A 15,331-nucleotide genomic window follows, 5' to 3' on the forward strand; every position below is an offset into this window, starting at 1 on the left:
TGTGGCTATGTCTCCCTTTCTTCCCCACACATTTGAGAACTAGTTTCTTTCATGGGAGAGGGGATATCCTCCCCCTCACTTCCATTCAAGTACAAGACAATTTCTATGGAGTCTGAGATATGTGAGGGTCTAGGCACTACCCTCTTCCTAGTTTTCAAGTGTTGCCTCTTCATTTTAGTGGGATTTTTCTCAATGTCAGTGGAATCAAAGCTAAAATCATGTTCAGAGGAGGTTTGATTTTTTCCATTTGAAGTCATTTACTGGCTCTCCTAGTAGTTATTTTCCACCTCATGTTCGTGTTAGACTCAATGACAATTATTTTCACCTCAAAACCAAGGTTTTTTTCACCTCTTTCTTTTTTCTAGCCTTAAAAATATAGTCTTCCATGGAATGTAGAATAAGGTGTGGAAAGGAAATTAAATCTTGATTCCTATAGTGGTTCAGAATGGGAACATGATAGTAGCATGGTACCTGGAACCAACCTTCAAGGGTAATATACCACATAATGGGATAAAAAAAATCACATTCTAGGGCTTTGGTAGATCTTGTTTGGAATACCCACCTCTCATGTAGATCACCTCTTCTATAGGTCAAAAGAACTTCATCAGTCTCATTTCATCAAACACATTGGCCTACTTGTGCCAATTCTTTCCCTCCAAGAATAACTATCCAACCCTAGTGATGAGCTCCTCCATTATTTCAAAAACCATCCCATTAATGTTTACCTTCCTATCATTGCAAGAGTTGATGAATTGCATGGGGATGTGCTCATCATGCTCTTCCATGCCTTCCATGAATGAAAACAAACATCTTTCCCTTAGGTAAACCAATGCAACATTTCTCCTTCTTATATAATCCTCAATCTTCACTAGTTCTATGCAGTCACTGGCACCCATTTCTTCACCAAGATCAACCACCAACTTATTCTAACATCCCCTTGTTACAGACCAAATTGTAGTAGTCACAAAAGATTAAGCTTTTCATGTTTAAGCTAAAATTGTGAATGCAACCAAAGCCCATCTTAAAATCAGAAGGTTTCATAGTTTCTAAAAGCCCTTTCTTTGTGTAATGTGTGATCGATACCTTTGCATCCAAAATTATCCATCAACGATTGTAGTTGGAGTGAGGCTTCATAAAAGTGTCCTTGCAAACCTTTGTATCATTTTTTTGATTTTGGTATAATTTGGGCCTCTTGTCCATTTCTAGAAATAATTAATTCTCTTGGTAATAAAATCCCAAAATAAAATCCTCACACAATCTTGCCAAAGATCAAAATTATGATAAAAAGTCTGATGTTTTTCCTACCCACACAGATTCACATTACTGTGCCACCTATTATAATGATTCATGAAGATTCATGAGAAGTATGCTTACTTTCCACCATCACTTGAGTTGATGATGGAGTTTGGATGACATCCTCCTATTCTATCATGTTCATGACATTGTGGCCAATTTTTTCCAAATCATCTACCACTCCATTTCCTTTGGTAGATACGGCCCACTAGACCTCTAAACATCCCTCCTTCAAAGTGTTTATTTTGTCTATTATTGTTTTGATCTTACATCTACACTAGCCCTCTCCTTCCACTACTTTGATAATCAACATTGAATCCCCCCTCGATTATCAATCTATTAAATCATCTATCTCTCATAATTCTCATTCCCCATAGTAGGGATAGAGCTCTAGCTTCATTGTTTGACCCCCATCTATAGTTCCCAGTATAGGCAAACACCATCTTTGCAACATTACTCTAGAAGATACCCTCAACCACTATACTCCCACCAAGGCTGACCCATCAAAATTTAGTTCTATCCACGCATTAAGAGGGTGGTGCCAATTTGTTCTACACCTACTCATAGCTTTGGGGTTATCAAAATTTTCCACCATCGGTCTTAAGTCCCAAGCAAACTCTCACTTCATTTCTTGTCTTCTCAAGGGATTCTAGAGGGGGCGGGGTTTCCATCACCAACTCCTACTACATTCCTTTAAGAGCTTTGTTACCTACTAAAACACTAATAATCTAGGAGTGACTTTATCCTTGAAGATTATTTTATTTCTCTCCTTCCAAATTGTCCACGAGACATATGGGGGAATTATTCTCCATAAGAGGACCCATACCAGTTAATAAATTGATGTAAGTTTTCATCAATACACCATTTTACCCCACATAATGTAAGTATTCCATTCCATACTTATGACACAAAAAAATAGTGAATGAGGAGGTTTGGGATAGATTTATCTTCTGTATAACATAACACACAACAACTAGCTAGCTGACACCCTCTCTTTTGAAGATTATTAATAGTAAGAATTCTCCCATGGAGGGACCTTCACTAGAAGAAATTTATCTTTGGTAGGACCCATGGGTGCTAGACTTTCCTCCAATCCCCTTGGCTACATCCCCCATAAGATAACAAAGATAAGAATATTTCATCATGAATTATCTTAAAGGGGTAAGTCTCCAAAACAAAGAGTCAAAAATCTAGATGTAAGGGATGCAATAACTCTGAAGTAGTTTCTAGAGCTATAGAGTGATCCCCATCCTAGCATTCACCAGAATATAAACTATTTTCTATTCTCTATTAGGGGTGATATAACATCTAATCAGGACCATTATGTCTAGTACAAGCCTCTCTCAAAGGTTGGAACCTGGTGTGCATGAGGGGGATCTCTTGTAACCATTGGTCTTCCCAAAAGTTGATGTTATTTCCATCCCAAACAACTAGTGAGTACCCATCTTTAGAGGCTTATGGGTGTGCACCACATTGTTCCAAATTTTAAAACAATAGGGAAGAGCATGGGTCCAAAGATGACGCTAGAAGGAGCCCCCTCCAAAATACATGGCTTTCACAATAGTTCACCAATTAGCCAAGGATTTCATCAATCTCCAACCAACCTTAGTTAGAAGGCCCTTATTCAGATGGCATATCCTTTTGCTATTCAATAAACCTAGGGCCTTAGGTTGGCATACTTTTTCCCAACTCACCAAACTCATTTTGTTCTTCTCTTCTAATCTAGACCACAAGAAATTTCTTTGGATTTTTTTTCCATAATATCCCTATATCTTCCTAGAATTTTAAAAGTAGAGAGGAAATAAACCATAATACCCTTCAAAGAGGCTGAGAGAAGCTGGAGTTTCCTTACAATGTTCAAGAGTTTTCATTTCCAGCCTACAAGCTTTTCTTGAAAGCATTCAAACAGACTATTCCAAAACTATGTGGAAACTTTCTTAATAATGAGCAGGATGCCAAGATAGATATACATATTTTTTTCCTCTTGGCATTCTAGGATTCTGGTGACTTTTTTCTTAGGCTACTGCCTATTTTGAACAAATAAACTTTACTTTTCTAATAATTCATACATTATCCAAAAACCTTCTCATACTGATTCAAAATTTCTTTCCACTCTCTAGCTTCATGGACTAATGATATGCCAAATAAGAAGGTGTCATCAAAAAATTGTTGGATAACCTATGGAGGACACAAGGATGTAGGTTTTATGCCTTTTATTCTACGAGAATTAGTCAGGGCCATTAAATTTATGCTCAACACCTTCACCAAAATGATGAATAGGTAAGGTGATAGGGGGTCACCTTGATGTAGACCTTTAAAGTAGGTTAAAAATATTCCTGGGGCCTCATTGACTACAACCAAAAAATTTCAATAGTATTCATAGCAACCTTGATAATCTTAATGCAATTCGCATTCAATCCTAACTTGGTCAGACTATCAAAAAGAAATCATCTCATGACATTATCATAAGCCTTGTGTATGTAAAGTTTTAGGCCCATACTTGGACTCCTAACCCTCTCCATAGAGTGGATTACCTCATGTGTGGTAAATGAGCACATCCAAAGTCTATCACCCTAGGACAAAACCATTCTAGTGTGAACCTATAAAATTATCAAGAAGAAGCTAGCTGTGGTTCACCATAACCTTGGCAAGGACTTCATAAATTATGTTGCAGAGACATATGGGTCTAAAATCTTCAAGATATATTGGGTCATCTATCTTAGGTATTAACACTATATAGGTTTGGTTAAGTTCCTTCAATGAATTCCTTGTTCTGAAAAAGTCATTTGTAGTGTGAAAAATGTCATACTTAATGATCTCCTAGAATTCCTTTAAAAAAGGCCAAGGGAAACCCATCAAGTCCTGGGGTTTTGTATTGGTGCATACTAAACATTACCATTCTGATATCCTCCTCCTTGGTCTTACCAATCATGGCCTCATTTATTTGGACACTTACCACTGGGTTCACTAACCTTAAAATACTTTTTTGCATGTTGCTACGAGCATGATTAACTAGGTTGTTGTAAATCTCCTCAAAGCGATTATTGACTTAATCCTCAATACCCTCCACCTCTGTTATTTCCTAACCATTAGTATCCACTAGAAGGTTTATGGTGTTCATCTATTTTCTTCTTGATGTTGATCTATGGAAGAATATCATATTTTGATCACCCTCCTCCAACCACTAAACCCTAGATCTCTACTTCAAGAATATTTCCTCCCATTCTATATGAGTCTTCCACTTGTCCCAGCAATCCCTCTTCTATTGCTGATGTTCAATGGAAGCATTACCTATTGCCAGACATTTTTGAAGAGATTCTAACTTCTTCTTAGTAGTCTTCATTTCCTTGGAAATGTTACCAAATGAAGATTTGTTCCATCCTCTAACCTCTTTGCAAATTCTTTCAAGTTTCCTAACAATATGGAACATAGTCTTTCCTTTGACCAAAATATTCCACCACCATTCAATACAATCCCTAAACTTTGGGTGTGAGTGGCACATGATTTCATACCTAAAGGAACTATGTCTATTATTTTTCTTCTATATGTATGAGAAAAACAACATAGAGTTGTCTGAGATGGTCCTCAGATCTACCTTTAGGAAGGTATATAGGAGAATGTCCTAGTCAACCAAGATGAGGACCCGATCAAGCCTAACTTGGTTCATATTGTTTCCCATTCTATTATTAAACCATGTGAAAATGGCTCCTTGAAGGTTGATATCAATCAAATCATTACTCCTAAGGAATCCCTCCAAGTCATGCTTAATCTCAGAGAAGTCCTCCAGGCCACCCATTTTCTTGGAAGGGTAAAGAGGAGTGTTAAATTCCCCCATACACAAAATGTTATCCTACCTCATCAAATCTACCACTTTTGTTGCCTCATCCCAAATCACCAGCATACCACTGTGGGTATTGGGGGCATAGAAGTTAAAGAAATTCCAGTTGCTAGCTTGGGAGGTGAATCTCATCACCACAATAAGGGTATTAAGGATGATCACCCTTCCCATAGCCTTGTATGGGTTCCAAAGTTTTGCAATGCCACTTTGAGAAGTATCATTTGTACCAATATAAGAAAATTTAGCTCTTGGTCAAATGTATAACAATAGACAAAAATTAAAAGAGAATAAGAAATAATAATATTAAATTAAGGAGATAGGAAAATTTATGCAAGAAGAAGGTCAGACGTAACCGTTACACAATTAGAAATGAAAAATTGAGATCACATAAATGTACAAATAAACAATCATAAATGTACTTTTGATAGGATCCTTCTAGATGCATAGAGATGTCAAGTACAAGACACAAAAGTGCAACCAAGTGACATACATGAGCATCCTACAAATATAAACAATAATCTAAACATTGAGTGTATGAAGGCTCTCCATCTATAGAATGTGTCTAAGAAACATGACAGCATATAAGTGAAAACAACGTGATACTAATTCTCTAATTTCTAAATTTAACTATGATCATCAACTGGGTCATCAAATTTATGTCACCATAATAGTAATTCAAATAAAAAAGACCACTTCAATTAAAATAAATCATATAATTATGAATTATTACTTTTAACTAATGCAATTCTAGTCAATAATTGAAAATTGTGTTCACATATTCTTCATTGTCTATGAATGATCATAATATTGTCATGTTTCCATACCAAAAATTTCATCACATATTTAATACAATATGGTTTAAACAAATTGATTTTCTCCACACTTGATTATACCAAGTGACCTATTATGTTTGTAAAACCCATTATTAATTTTAAATTTATATCCATCCAATTAAGTATATATTTGTTCTTATTTTGTGTTGGTCTTGATGCTTCCTAAAAAAAATTCCATGAATTGTTTAAGATATGATAGCATTTGATACATAGTCAAGCATCGTCAACATGAGCTCAACTACTTTTTTATGATCAAATTAATTTTATTGAGACTCAATTTGACAAGTGCACAAAAATAACTAAAGTGTTTTGTACAATTATGGTCAAAGCTCTTGAGAATGTGGATTTATCAATTAATCATGTACAAGAGGATGAGATAATATAGATGGAATATGTTGCTAGATTTGTACATAACACATATTAAAACGTAGACACTTTTTCATCCATGATGAAAGAAGTCTATGATGATCATTGTAAAATAAAGGTCACAATACTATTTTAATCTAAAAAGAATATGGGATGTATTTACATTGTTATGGAAAAGTGGTCCTTATAGTGAGTTTACATTTTTCAATTTTCACTTCTTACTTCATGTGAATAATTGTACTAGGAGATATAGTTCTCCATTCATCTATGTATGAGAAAAATAAAATAAAATTTCACTATTTAGTTGAAAATTTTCTCAAGTATACTTGCAAACATTTAAAATGTGCTACCTTTACCTTTCTATTTGTAATATTAAAGCCTTTACATGACAAATATCACTACAATGTTTATCATTAAATTATATATGAAATAAATGTGTTATTTCTAACTATTAACCTACTCTAAAGCACAATATTAATTTGTATACCAATTTTAAGTGTAATCATTACCTCAATAGCATTAAGTAGCCATTCATTGTAGATTAATTATTCTTAGAATAATTATCATTAACCAATGGTATATTTATAAATGTTACAAAGAAAATAATAATACTACTTCAAGAACATCGTAATTCCAAAATCATAATACTACTTAAGGAACATTATAATCCTTATATTTCTCTTTTATGATAAGAGGCATGTGTCACAAGAAAAATATATCCTACTAACTATAAGTCTAAACATAATCATCACCTTAATAATAAGTCTAAACCTAAGCCTCATTTAATCTCTAAACCTAACACTAACTTTAACTATAACCATGGTCCTACATCTTTCTGTAACCTTGCCCAGGATAGTGAGAACATACTTAATATTATATAGCGAACCTTATATAATAATAAATATAATCTAAAATCTTAACCTTTTCTCACCTCCTAACTATAATCTTTACCCTAAGAAAACTTCTAAATGTAACCCTTTTTCCAATCATGTTTCCTACACCTTACATCTATCTATAACTTAATCAATAGTAAAGGTGCTAACCCTAACCCTAACCCTAACCATGACCCTAATCTTGATCTTAACCTATTGCTAACCCTAACACTAACCTTATCATTGGCCCTAACCCTAACCTAATTCCAAATCCTAATGCTAACCCTATATCTAATGTTAACCATAACTCTAACTCTAAGCCTAACCTTGACCTTAACACAATCCATAACCCTAACTCTATCCCTTTCCTTAACCCTAATTATAAATATACTCCATTTAGTAAATTTAGTATTTCAAAATTCTCAAGTGTGAATAGTTATACCTTAACACTAACCTTAATCATGACTCTAGCTATAATGTTGAGTTAACCCTAAACATAACCCTAACTCTAATTATAAACCTAATCCTAACCCTAACCTTAATTTTAACCCTTTCTCTACCCCTAACTCTAAGTCTAACTCTAATCATTACCTTAAATCTAACCCTAACATTAACCCTAACTTGAACCCTAATCCCAATGCTACCCTTAACTCTAAACCTAAATCTTGTATAAGTTGAGATAAACCAACTTCACAATTTGCCAAGAATACCTGCATGCAAATAACCTGTTGTTGAAATGAAACCAAAAAGGGAAAAAGTGCAGCTTGGAAATCTCAACAGAGTGAGAGAAAAATATATTCCAAGATCATGGAAAAGAAAAATACAAGAGTTCAATCTTAAAGGTTAATGAAACCCTAAAAAGGGAAAAGAAACTAGGTTGCACATTATAATTAATATAAAATATTAATTATATGCACCTAAGAGATAGCTGAAGTAAGCTAGAGTAATAAAAAGCTTAATTAAGTAAATCAAGATGATCTAATTAATAAACATAAATAAATAATTACTCTAACATCCCCATTAAGAAAAGCTGGGGATGTAAGCTAACCTAGAGAAGCTATGAAAGCAGAAAAATGGGTCCTGACAATAAGGCTTGATTAGTTGTCCAAAACAAGAAAATCTCTATAAACTAGAGAAATAGAGAAAACCCAATGTGAAAGACCGTACTCCAAGAATGGATATAAAAAACATGCTGAAAAAAAACATGAAGGAAGGAAGGCCTCAACAAGACCCCCCAAGGACAACTTCTGTAACCCCAAGCATAGATAACAGCTAAAGATATCCTTACAATGCAAAAGGTTTGGTGAAGATGTCAGCAACCTACATGTCAGTGGGAATATACTCCAAAGACAGAACACCATCTTGAATCTGCTAATAGATGAAATGCATATGAAGCTCAATGTGTTTAGTGCATTGATGCTCCACCGGATTGTGGGAAGTATGAATAGCACTCTGATTATCGCACAACAAAATGATGAGATGATAAGGAGGAAAACCAAACTTAGCCATCAACTGCCAAAGCCATAAAATCTCCTGACTAGCAAGCATTTTTGCTATATACTTAGCCTCTATAGATAGAAGTGCATGAGAATATTGCTTCTTGCATGACCAGGTGATAGGACCAGAGCCAAGAAAAAATAAAATGCCAGAAGTAGACTTCTAATCATCAGCATCACCAACCCAATCTGAGTTAGTGAAGCCAACAATGTGAGGATTTCTAGATGTGTAATGAATACCATACTTAAGTATGCCATAAATGTATCTCAAAATATGCTTGAGATCTTCCCAATGACTCTCATGAGGCCCATGTGAGAACTGAGAGACAAGACCAACATCAAAGGAGAGATCAAGACAAGTATGTGTCAAATACAGCAAACTACCAACCAACTACCAATACAATGTGGGACCCACTGAAGGCAAAAGTATAAGAGGTATACAAGGTAACACTCGACTAAAAAGATGTGGGAGTAGGCTTGCAATCAAGAATTTCAAAGTGTCAAAGAATTTCAAGAGCATACTTCTATTTGTAAACAAAGATCCCAATAGAGGACTGAACAATTTGTAGACCAAGAAAGTAGTGTAACAAACCAAGATTAGTCATCTCAAACTATTCCATCATGCAAATTGAACATATTAAAGCATAGAGGATGAGCTACCTATGAGGATAAGATCATCAACATATAGCACACGGATCAAAACCTTAGCCTCAAGACACTGAATGTATGCTATAGGATCAAAATGATAGTATGTGAAGCCTATAGAAAGTAGAAAGGAGTCCATCTTCTCATACCAAGCTCAAGGGGCCTACTTGAGACCATATAATGAGTGTCAAAGTCTTTAAACTAAGGAGGAATCCTACACAAATCCCCAAGAATTCTTCATGTAAATCTCCTCCATAAGATCACTGTGAAAAAATGCACACTTTTCATCCATCTAAAAAATAGGCCATCCCTGAGAAGCTGTGAGGGATAAGACAAGGTGAATAAAGTTCATCTTGGCGACAAGGGAAAATGTCTAAGTGTAATCAATAGATCCTCAACCTATGAAAAATCCTTTGTAACAAGACATGCCTTGTACTTATGAATAGAACCATCAGCAAAAAACTTAGTACGATATAACCATTTACATCACACTAACTTTTTTCCCTTAGGAAGATGACAAAGATCCCAAGTGTGATTTTTCATCAAAGAAGAATACTATTCCACCATAGCATTATCCCACTTAGAATGTAATATCACTACTATAAATGTCCAAGGATCATCACAAATAGCATAATTTAGAGGACTAGAATGCACAATATGAGATTGGGTGTGATGGGAAGTGGAAGGATCGCTAGCTAGAGATCTTGCAGCCTCAACTATAACACAATCCCATTTAGGCATCTATGGAGGATCCTATAGTGGAGGTAAATGGGGATCACCAAGATCATAATCCTCATCATCTAGAAAAGAGATTGGAAAGGATGAGGGAGTAGTGGTAAGTGAAGCAAACTCTAGAGCCAAGGTATCTATTGCAAGAAGGCACTCATCAAATTGGACATCCTATCAAAATAGAACCTCTTTGGAATTAGGATCAAAGAACCTATATGCCTTAGCATGCTCAAGTATCCAACAAAAATGAGGTGTTAGCTCTTCCACTCCATTACTCTCCTCTGAGAATTGGGTACAAATGCCCATGTTTCACTACCAAAAAATTAGAATGAAGATACATCAAGCTTGACATGAGACCAAGCCTCCTCAAGAGTCATATGTTGAACTAACTTGTGAGGCATTTGATTCTGAATATAGTTGGCTCAATTAACTGCCTCTACCCAAAAAGAAGAATCCATGGACTTGGATTGTATCATATAATTAGTCATCTTTGAAAGTGTTATGTTATTTCTCTTTGCCACACCATTCTGCCAAGGGGTGTAGGGCACTAAAAACTAATGCTGAAGAAATGTTCAGAGCAAAAATCCTTGAAAGCTTGGTTCACATACTGCCCCCATTATCTGTGCATATATGCTTAATAGAAAGACTAGATTGCTTCTTCACAAATCATTTCAAGACTCAAAATGAATCAATGACATCAAACTTGTACTTCAAAAAGTACACCCATGAATGTCTAGAGAAGTCATTAATGAAAGTAAGCACATATCTAGCACTAGAGAAAGGAGTGGTAAATGACATGAAGTCACTATGAGTCAATGCCAATAGTGCCAAAGCACTAGTAAATCGTCTATGAGAAAAAGGATCCCTATGTTGTTTGCCAAGGGCACAACCCTGACAAACACCATCAGTATAAGAAATCTAAGGAATCCTAAAAATAAATTCTTGTGTGCTCATCTACTGAAGATATATGTAATTGACATGGCCAAAACACTCATGCCAAAGTCTTCTCCCTTAATCTGCATGTGCTACAAGAGAGGAACCTGTGCCATCATAAGACTCAAATACCTGAAATATGTATAATTGAGATGCAAAGTCAACACTTCCAGTACCCAGAATAAAATTATTATCATGTAAGTTCCAAATAACCACATCATGTGGTGTGGACTAAACTATCTTACCAGAGCCAAAGTGGAAAATCTGGTAAATGGACAATAGATTGATTAAGATGTTAGGGACAAAAAGAATATCCTAGAGAGAACCACTAGCTAATGCAACAAAACCAGAACCCAAGACTAAAAGATGTGATGAGTTCCCAACAAAAATCTATGAAGTAGCACAAGGAACAAGTGAGGTGACCAACTGCTGAGTGTGAGTCATAATAGTGAGAGGCACTAGAATCAAGAATCTAGGTAGGCCTAGAAGTTATAGCTCATGTCATAAGAGTGTGATCCCTCCCTATAGAGGGGATGAAGACTTAGGAGCATAAATGTGATGCTCTAGCATGGCTTCCTCTAAATCCTCCAAACGTTTCTAACACTTGGAAATGAGATGTCCATCCTTTCAATAAAACTTGTAGGTCTCAATTGATTTCTTCTTAGTCTTGAAGGAAGACTCAGTAGACTTTGAAGAAGACTTACCCTTGAAAGGGTTAGCTAGAGGTTTGGGATCAATTTTTGGTGTATCTTTCTTTGGTTTGGCTTTCAATTTTGGTTTCCCCTAAGAACACTGAGAAACCAATGCTTGTTTGGTAGAGCCAGAAGCATCCACCTATTGGATCTTTGCCTATTCCCATGTCAACTAATCACAAAATGTCTCAAAAGAGGGCATTTGATGTATGTTGCCCAACACATCCATAGTGGAGTAGAAAGTGGAAGAAAAGATCTGATACTATCCTTGTAACTTTGAGAGTATCAAAAAAATATACTCATCATTTATTTTGTTTTTCCTACATACCTACAAAACTAAATGCATAGATCTAAACTTCATCAAGAAGTCCTCAATGGTGGGAAAGCTTGTAGGTGTCAACAAAATCAACTTTGCATCAAGTTGTAGTGCCTAAAACTCATTTTCTATGCCAAACAAGTTGTGAAACTTGGTCCAAATAGCCTGAGGAGTGGCCAAACCATCCAGGTGAAATAAGAGACTATCAGAAATGTTCAGTACAATCAAGTCCATGGCTTCATCCATTTTGTTTTTGTGCTGAAGAACCTCAAAGGGGCAATAGAGGAAAGGTTAATTTTCATCTAGACATGACCACAAACCATGTGACATAAGAATTCAAGTGAAGTGTGCTTTCCAATTGTGGTAGTTGTGTAGTGTTATCCAGAGCACAGAGGGGTCTAACATTGAAAGAAGAAGATGGAAGTAGAATGGTCATTTTAAAAATAAATTATAGAAAGGAAAATGCACCCACCCACAAAGTATAAATTTATCCCTCGTAAACCAAAGAAACAACGAAGAAAAGCACAAAAACTTAGAAGAAAACCTAAATGCTAGATGTAGAGAGGGAGGAAATTGAAGCCTCTACTTCAATGCCAAAAAATACTAGCTCAAATGGCCACGTCATAAAATAAAACAAAAATCATCATCTCTAGCTTGGAACTAGCTTTTTGATGATTTTATTTTCAAAAACAGACAATGTATGCAAAAGATATGGCCAATAAACTAACTACCCCTCCAAAGAATGAGCTCTCTTGAAAACTATAGACACTCAAAAAAATTGACGGCCATATGGTTATCAGATGGCTGTCCACTAGGAAAAAAATCTAGTCGCCAGAAAAACTTGCCAAAAAATCCACACTACTGAAATCTTTTGTAGTAATGTAATGATGACATTACCATTAGAAAACTAACATCACCTAACCAAAAAATAACATCACCACTAGTGGTGGTCATAGTCTAGCGACTATTGCTAAGTGGAAGAGTAGTGGTTACAGCGATCACTAGGTAGAGCTGAGCCGATGGTGGCAGTGGGATGACATCAACAGAAGTCAAGCTGGGCTATGATGGTGCACTAGTGGTGACAAGGCACATGCTACATGTGGGCTATGCACTGGTGGTGCATAGGTGGCCAACCGACAAAGCTCTTTAAAAAACTTTTTTATTTTATTTTTTGATTATTTTAGCCGCATGACCTTTGGAGGCAAAAATAAATCAAAGGCTACTATGGCCAAAAGTAATGAATTTTATATTGATTTTGACTATACCATGCCTTTTGAGTGCAATGGTGGCATCTATTTTTTCCCAAAGTGCACCAGAAAAAGGAACCCCCTCTAGATTTAAGAGAAAAGCCCATGAAATTTTGGGTTTTTCATCTTCAACTCACAACTTCAAGATCTCTACACCAAGTAGTATCAGGGAGGCTCTAATACCATGTATAAGTTGAGAAAAACTAACTTAACAGTTTTCCAAGAACACCTACATGCAAATAGCCTATTGCTAAAGGGAAACCAAAGAGGGAAAAATCATAGCTTGGAAATCTCCATGGAGTGAGACAAAAATGTATTCAAAGATCATGAAAAGAAAAATACAAGGCTTCAACCTTAAAGGTGAATGAAACCCTGAAAAGGGAAAAGAAACTAGGTTGAGCATTATAATTAATATAAAATATTAACTATATGCATCTAAGAGATAGCTTAAGTAAACTAGAGCAATAGACAACTTAATTAATTAAATCAAGACCATCTAATTAATAAGCATAAATAAATAATTACTCTAACAAATCTAATGCTAGAATAGTTATACAATAACCATAACACTAACCCTATATGTAACACTAACTATAAGCATAACTCTAACCCTAACCTTCACCTTAACTTAAAACCTAACCCTAAATTAAAAATACTCCATATAGTGAATTCACCTCTTTCAATTTTCACTAAATACTGAATGTGAATAATTGTAACCTAACCCTAACTATGAATCTAATTATAACCCTGATGTTAACCCTAAATATAACCCTAAATCTAATTACAAACCTAATACTAACCTTAACTCTAATTTTAACCCTTTCTACACCCCTATAGCTAACTCTAACCCTAACCATAACCCTTACTCTAACCTTAACCATAATCATAACCTTGACCTTTATCCTTAACACTATTCCTATCCCTAACCCTAACCATAACCTAGGTCCTAACCCTAATGTTAACCATAATCGTAACCCCAACCCTAACCTTAATCGTTACTCAAACCCTAACCCTAACTCCTCATTTTCCATTGATCCTAAATAAAAATATGCTCCATATAGTGATTTTACATCTTTTAAGTTTTACTTATTACTTAATGTGAATACTTGTACCCTAAGTATAACTCTCACTCTAATTATAAACCAAACACTAACCCTAACCCTACCCCTAACCCTAACCCTAGCCCTAATTCTAACCATCCCCATAACTAGATAATGCTAACCTTAACCCTAAATCAAACCCTATTCTTGATTTCCACCCTTCCATTAACCATAAATTAAAATATGCCCCATATAGTTAAGTCACATCTTTCAATTTTCACTTAAATTATTTAATGTGAATAATTGTACCTAGATACTAACCTTCATTGTGTGTCTAACTATAATCATGATGTTACTAATAAATATAACCCTAACTCTAATTTTAAACCTAACCCTATCCCTAACACTAATTCTAATAATTTCCCTACCCCTATCCCCAAATCTAACCCTAAACCTAACACTAAATCTAACCCTAACATTAACCCTAACTCTAATATTAATCCTACCCTAACCCTACCCCTAACTCTAACCCTAAATATAACTCTAGCATAATTATACTCTAACCACAAACCTTACCCTAACCCCAACCCTAACCCTAAGTCTAACCATAACCTTAAATTAAACCCTACCCCTAACCCTAACTCAAACCCTAACCTTAACCTTAACTCTAGCACTAAATATAAACCCAACCATAACCATAACCCTAACTCTAACCATAACTCTAACCCTAACCTTAACTATAATCACAATTCTAATCCCGACCTTAACCATAACTATAACCATAACCATAACCATAACTCTAACCCTAACCTTAACTCTATGTCAAACCCTAAGCCTAACTCCAACCCTAACCTTAATTCTAACCCCAAGGTTAACATTAACTCTAATGGTGTCTCCAACCTAAATGATACATTTCTATGTCTGACAATAACATTTTATGTAATAGTATCCTTAAAATAAAATAATAATAAAATCTATGCAAATTAAACTACATATATAAGATTAAAAATTACAATGCTGAAGCATAAAAA

The sequence above is a fragment of the Cupressus sempervirens genome, chromosome 8 (genome assembly GCF_028749045.1).
Source record: "Cupressus sempervirens isolate cs-2001-9-10 chromosome 8, ASM2874904v1, whole genome shotgun sequence".
NCBI lineage: Eukaryota > Viridiplantae > Streptophyta > Pinopsida > Cupressales > Cupressaceae > Cupressus > Cupressus sempervirens.